This window comes from Oncorhynchus gorbuscha, unplaced genomic scaffold, assembly GCF_021184085.1.
Source record: "Oncorhynchus gorbuscha isolate QuinsamMale2020 ecotype Even-year unplaced genomic scaffold, OgorEven_v1.0 Un_scaffold_544, whole genome shotgun sequence".
Classification (NCBI taxonomy): Eukaryota; Metazoa; Chordata; class Actinopteri; order Salmoniformes; family Salmonidae; genus Oncorhynchus; species Oncorhynchus gorbuscha.
The window spans coordinates 184906-192297 of NW_025745371.1; positions in this window are offsets into that span (position 1 = coordinate 184906).

Genomic DNA, 7392 nt, shown 5'->3' on the forward strand with positions numbered 1-7392 from the left:
CCTGCTCTAACCACTAGACTACCTGCTCTAACCACTAGACTACCTGCTCTAACCACTAGGCTACCTGCTCTAACCACTAGGCTACCTGCTCTAACCACTAGGCTACCTGCTCTAACCACTAGACTACCTGCTCTTACCACTAGGCTACCTGCTCTTACCACTAGGCTACCTGCTCTAACCACTAGGCTACCTGCTCTAACCACTAGACTACCTGCTCTAACCAATAGGTGACCTGCTCTAACCACTAGGCTACCTGCCGCCCCCCTCTAACCACTAGACTACCTGCCGCCCCAACACACAAACATCCAAATGAAACAGGCTGTAAGGGACTGATCCCAATGAAACAGGCTGTAAGGGACTGATCCCAATGAAACAGGCTGTAAGGGATTGATCCCAATGAAACAGGCCGTAAGGGACTGATCCAAATGAAACAGGCTGTAAGGGACTGATCCCAATGAAACAGGCTGTAAGGGACTGATCCCAATGAAACAGGCTGTAAGGGAATGATCCAAATGAAACAGGCTGTAAGGGACTGATCCCAATGAAACAGGCTGTAAGGGACTGGTCCCAATGAAACAGGCTGTAAGGGAATGATCCCAATGAAACAGGCCGTAAGGGACTGATCCCAATGAAACAGGCTGTAAGGGACTGATCCCAATGAAACAGGCTGTAAGGGACTGATCCCAATGAAACAGGCTGTAAGGGACTGATCCAAATGAAACAGGCTGTAAAGGGAATGATCCCAATGAAACAGGCTGTAAGGGACTGATCCCAATGAAACAGGCTGTAAGGGACTGATCCCAATGAAACAGGCTGTAAGGGACTGATCCCAATGAAACAGGCTGTAAGGGACTGATCCCAATGAAACAGGCTGTAAGGGACTGATCCAAATGAAACAGGCTGTAAGGGACTGATCCCAATGAAACAGGCTGTAAGGGACTGATCCCAATGAAACAGGCTGTAAGGGACTGATCCCAATGAAACAGGCTGTAAGGGACTGATCCCAATGAAACAGGCTGTAAGGGACTGATCCAAATGAAACAGGCTGTAAAGGGACTGATCCCAATGAAACAGTCTGTAAGGGACTGATCCAAATGAAACAGGCTGTAAGGGACTGATCCCAATGAAACAGGCTGTAAGGGACTGATCCCAATGAAACAGGCTGTAAGGGACTGATCCCAATGAAACAGGCTGTAAGGGACTGATCCAAATGAAACAGGCTGTAAGGGACTGATCCCAATGAAACAAGCTGTAAGGGACTGATCCCAATGAAACAGGCTGTAAGGGACTGATCCAAATGAAACAGGCTGTAAGGGACTGATCCCAATGAAACAAGCTGTAAGGGACTGATCCCAATGAAACAGGCTGTAAGGGACTGATCCAAATGAAACAGGCAGTAAGGGACTGATCCCAATGAAACAGGCTGTAAGGGACTGATCCAAATGAAACAGGCTGTAAGGGACTGATCCCAATGAAACAGGCTGTAAGGGACTGATCCCAATGAAACAGGCTGTAAGGGACTGATCCAAATGAAACAGGCTGTAAGGGACTGATCCCAATGAAACAGGCTGTAAGGGACTGATCCCAATGAAACAGGCTGTAAGGGACTGATCCCAATGAAACAGGCTGTAAGGGACTGATCCAAATGAAACAGGCTGTAAGGGACTGATCCAAATGAAACAGGCTGTAAGGGACTGATCCCAATGAAACAGGCTGTAAGGGACTGATCCAAATGAAACAGGCTGTAAGGGACTGATCCCAATGAAACAGGCTGTAAGGGACTGATCCCAATGAAACAGGCTGTAAGGGACTGATCCAAATGAAACAGGCTGTAAGGGACTGATCCCAATGAAACAGGCTGTAAGGGACTGATCCCAATGAAACAGGCTGTAAGGGACTGATCCCAATGAAACAGGCTGTAAGGGACTGATCCAAATGAAACAGGCTGTAAGGGACTGATCCAAATGAAACAGGCTGTAAGGGACTGATCCCAATGAAACAGGCTGTAAGGGACTGATCCCAATGAAACAGGCTGTAAGGGACTGATCCAAATGAAACAGGCTGTAAGGGACTGATCCCAATGAAACAGGCTGTAAGGGACTGATCCCAATGAAACAGGCTGTAAGGGACTGATCCCAATGAAACAGGCTGTAAGGGACTGATCCCAATGAAACAGGCTGTAAGGGACTGATCCCAATGAAACAGGCTGTAAGGGACTGATCCCAATGAAACAGGCTGTAATGGACTGTTGGAGTAATATCTTTGATATCTGGTGCTTCAGGATCAAACATCTCAAAACGGTTCTGTAGACTATCTACAATCTTGATCAGTTATCTACAATCTAGATCAGCTATCTACAATCTAGATCAGCTATCTACAATCTAGATCAGCTATCTACAATCTAGATCAGCTATCTACGATCTAGATCAGCTATCTACAATCTAGATCAGCTATCTACAATATAGATCAGTTATCTACAATCTAGATCAGCTATCTACAATCTAGATCAGCTATCTACGATCTAGATCAGCTATCTACAATCTAGATCAGCTAGATTGTTGTAATCCTCATCTGTTATCATCGTCCATATAGAGCAGAGACTGATAAGAGACTGATAAGAGGCTACATATAGAGTAGAGACTGATAAGAGACTACATATAGAGCAGAGACTGATAGAAGACTGATAAGAGAATACATATAGAGCAGAGACTGATAAGAGACTGATAAGACACTACATATAGAGCAGAGACTGATAAGAGACTTCATATAGAGCAGAGACTGATAAGAGACTTCATATAGAGCAGAGACTGATAAAAGCCTGATAAGAGACTACATATAGAGCAGAGACTGATAAAAGACTGATAAGAGACTACATATAGAGCACAGACTGATAAGAGACTGATAAGAGACTGATAAAAGACTGATAAGAGACTACATATAGAGCAGAGACTGATAAGAGACTGATAAGAGACTACATAGAGAGCAGAGACTGATAAGAGACTACATATAGAGCAGAGACTGATAAGAGACTACATAGAGAGCAGAGACTGATAAGTGACTGATAAGAGACTACATATAGAAGCAGAGACTGATAAGAGACTGATAAGAGACTACATATAGAGCAGAGACTGATACGAGACTGATAAGAGACTACATATAGAGCAGAGACTGATAAGAGACTGATAAGAGTGGTCCTTCTGTAGCTCAGTTGGTAGAGCATGGCGCTTGTAACGCCAGGGTAGTGGGTTCGATCCCCGGGACCACCCATATGTAGAATGTATGCACACATGACTGTAAGTCGCTTTGGATAAAAGCGTCTGCTAAATGGCATATATATTACATAGAGAGCAGAGACTGATAAGAGACTGATAAGAGACTACATAGAGAGCAGAGGCTGATAAGAGACTACATATAGAGCAGAGACTGATAAGAGACTACATATAGATCAGAGACTGATAAGAGACTACGTATAGAGTAGAGACTGATAAGAGACTACATATAGAGCAGAGACTGATAAGAGACTACGTATAGAGTAGAGACTGATAAGAGACTGATAAGAGACTACATATAGAGCAGAGACTGATAAGAGACTGATAAGAGACTACATAGAGAGCAGAGACTGATAAGAGACTGATAAGAGACTACATATAGAGCAGAGACTGATAAGAGACTGATAAGAGACTACATATAGAGCAGAGACTGATAAGAGACTACGTATAGAGTAGAGACTGATAAGAGACTGATAAGAGACTACATATAGAGCAGAGACTGATAAGAGACTGATAAGAGACTACATAGAGAGCAGAGACTGATAAGAGACTGATAAGAGACTACATAGAGAGCAGAGACTGACAAGAGACTACATTTAGAGCAGAGACTGATAAGAGACTACATATAGAGCAAAGTGTGTGTCTGTGTGTGTGTGCGTCTCCTTGTCATCAAGGAACTCCCTACATGTCAACAACCTAGCTATGTGTATATTGTTGTCATAGACTTCTCCTCTACCTCTTCTCAGAAAACCGGTGTGGGTTAGTTAGGGTGAGGCTCTGACACAAAAACAAACCGTGAGAGACAAAGAGTATGCGAAGGAAAACAAATACTCCAGTCCAACCACGTGGAGATCATCTTGACAGGGCTGCTGGGTATTTTACCAGTCTGGAACCAGATCATCTTGACAGGGCTGCTGGGTATTTTACCAGTCTGGAACCAGATCATCTTGACAGGGCTGCTGGGTGTTTTACCAGTCTGGAACCAGATCATCTTGACGAGGCTGCTGGGTATTTTACCAGTCTGGAACCAGATCATCTTGATGAGGCTGCTGGGTATTTTACCAGTCTGGAACCAGATCATCTTGACGATGCTGCTGGGTGTTTTACCAGTCTGGAACCAGATCATCTTGAAGAGGCTGCTGGGTATTTTACCAGTCTGGAACCAGATCATCTTGAAGAGGCTGCTGGGTATTTTACCAGTCTGGAACCAGATCATTTTGACGAGGCTGCTGGGTGTTTTACCAGTCTGGAACCAGATCATCTTGACGAGGCTGCTGGGTATTTTACCAGTCTGGAACCAGATCATCTTGACGATGCTGCTGGGTATTTTACCAGTCTGGAACCAGATCATCTTGACGAGGCTGCTGGGTATTTTACCAGTCTGGAACCAGATCATCTTGACGAGGCTGTTGGGTGTTTTACCAGTCTGGAACCAGATCATCTTGACGAGGCTGCTGGGTATTTTACCAGTCTGGAACCAGATCATCTTGAAGAGGCTGCTGGGTATTTTACCAGTCTGGAACCAGATCATTTTGATGAGGCTGCTGGGTGTTTTACCAGTCTGGAACCAGATCATCTTGACGAGGCTGCTGGGTATTTTACCAGTCTGGAACCAGATCATCTTGACGAGGCTGCTGGGTGTTTTACCAGTCTGGAACCATGTCATCTTGACGAGGCTGCTGGGTATTTTACCAGTCTGGAACCAGATCATCTTGACAGGGCTGCTGGGTATTTTACCAGTCTGGAACCAGATCATCTTGACGAGGCTGCTGGGTGTTTTACCAGTCTGGAACCAGATCATCTTGACGAGGCTGCTGGGTGTTTTACCAGTCTGGAAGCAGATCATCTTGACAGGGCTGCTGGGTGTTTTACCAGTCTGGAACCAGATCATCTTGACGAGGCTGCTGGGTATTTTACCAGTCTGGAACCAGATCATCTTGACGAGGCTGCTGGGTGTTTTACCAGTCTGGAACATCTTGACGAGGCTGTTGGGTATTTTATCAGTCTGGAACCAGATCATCTTGACGAGGCTGCTGGGTATTTTACCAGTCTGGAACCAGATCATCTTGACGAGGCTGCTGGGTGTTTTACCAGTCTGGAACCAGATCATCTTGACAGGGCTGCTGGGTGTTTTACCAGTCTGGAACCAGATCATCTTGACGAGGCTGCTGGGTATTTTACCAGTCTGGAACCAGATCATCTTGAAGAGGCTGCTGGGTGTTTTACCAGTCTGGAACCAGATCATCTTGACAGGGCTGCTGGGTATTTTACCAGTCTGGAACCAGATCATCTTGACGAGGCTGCTGGGTGTTTTACCAGTCTGGAACCAGATCATCTTGACAGGGCTGCTGGGTGTTTTACCAGTCTGGAACCAGATCATCTTGACGAGGCTGCTGGGTATTTTACCAGTCTGGAACCAGAATATCTTGAAGAGGCTGCTGGGTGTTTTACCAGTCTGGAACCAGATCATCTTGACAGGGATGCTGGGTATTTTACCAGTCTGGAACCAGATCATCTTGACGAGGCTGCTGGGTATTTTACCAGTCTGGAACCAGATCATCTTGACGAGGCTGCTGGGTGTTTTACCAGTCTGGAACCAGATCATCTTGAAGAGGCTGCTGGGTGTTTTACCAGTCTGGAACCAGATCATCTTGACAGGGCTGCTGGGTATTTTACCAGTCTGGAACCAGATCATCTTGACGAGGCTGCTGGGTATTTTACCAGTCTGGAACCAGATCATCTTGACGAGGCTGCTGGGTATTTTACCAGTCTGGAACAAGGCTGCTCGTCAAGATGATCTGGTTCCAGACTCGTAAACAAATATGTGCACAACATTTTTGAGAAATTTGCTTTTTGTGTCTATGGAACATTTCTGGGATATTTTATTTCAGTTCGTGAAACATGGGACCAACACTTTACATGTTGCAGTTATATATTTGTTCTGTATATGTGTGCATTTAGTAAATTTAACGTTGTACTTTATAGATCTCAGTGGGGTTATTTTGAATTTAATGGGTATCACATTTAGAATGCACCAGATAAGTGAAACTGTTGTAAAGTGTAACCCCACTATACCAGTCAATATAATTACCAGTCAATTACAGAATAATCCCACTATACCTGTCAATATAATTACCATTAAATTACAGAATAATCCCACGATACCAGTCAATATAATTACCATTCAATTACAGAATAATCCCACTATACCAGTCAATATAATTACCATTAAATTACAGAATAATCCCACTATACCAGTCAATATAATTACCTTAAATTATAGAATAATCCCACTATATCTTTCAATATAGTTACCTTTAAATTACAGAATAATCCCACTATAACTGTCAATATAATTACCTTTAAATTACAGAATAATCCCACTATACTTGTCAATATAACTACCATTATGACACAGAATAATTCCACTATACCTGTCAATATAATTACCATTCAATTACAGAATAATCCCACTATAACTGTCAATATAATTACCTTTAAATTACAGAATAATCCCACTATACTTGTCAATATAACTACCATTATGACACAGAATAATTCCACTATACTTGTCAATATAATTACCATTAAATTACAGAATAATCCCACTATACTTGTCAATATAATTACCATTAAAATGACAGAATAAACCCACTATACCTGTTAATACAGCCCAAGGGGCCTTGGTCACTAAAGTAGTGCACTATGTAAGGAATAGAGTGTCATTTGGAACGCACAGCCAGAGTTCAAGGGTCAAGGTTCAAGACAAAAACAGTGTGTGTGTGTGTGTGTGTGTGTGTGTGTGTGTGTGTGTGTGTGTGTGTGTGTGCGTGCGTGCGTGCGTGCGTGCGTGCGTGCGTGCGTGCGCGTGCGTGCGTGCGCGTGCGTGCGTGCGTGCGTGTCTGGGTGTGTGTGTGTGTGTGTGTGTGTGTGTGTGTGTGTGTGTGTGTGTGTGTGTGTGTGTGTGTGTGTGTGTGTGTGTGTGTGTGTGTGTGTGTGTGTGTGTGTGTGTGTGTGTGTGTGTGTGTGTGTGTCGGGGTGAGATATCATCCAGCTGGGTATGGTTGTGATGCGGTCAGGGGAGGTGTGTGTGTGTTTATTTGTGTACGTGTGTGTGTGCACC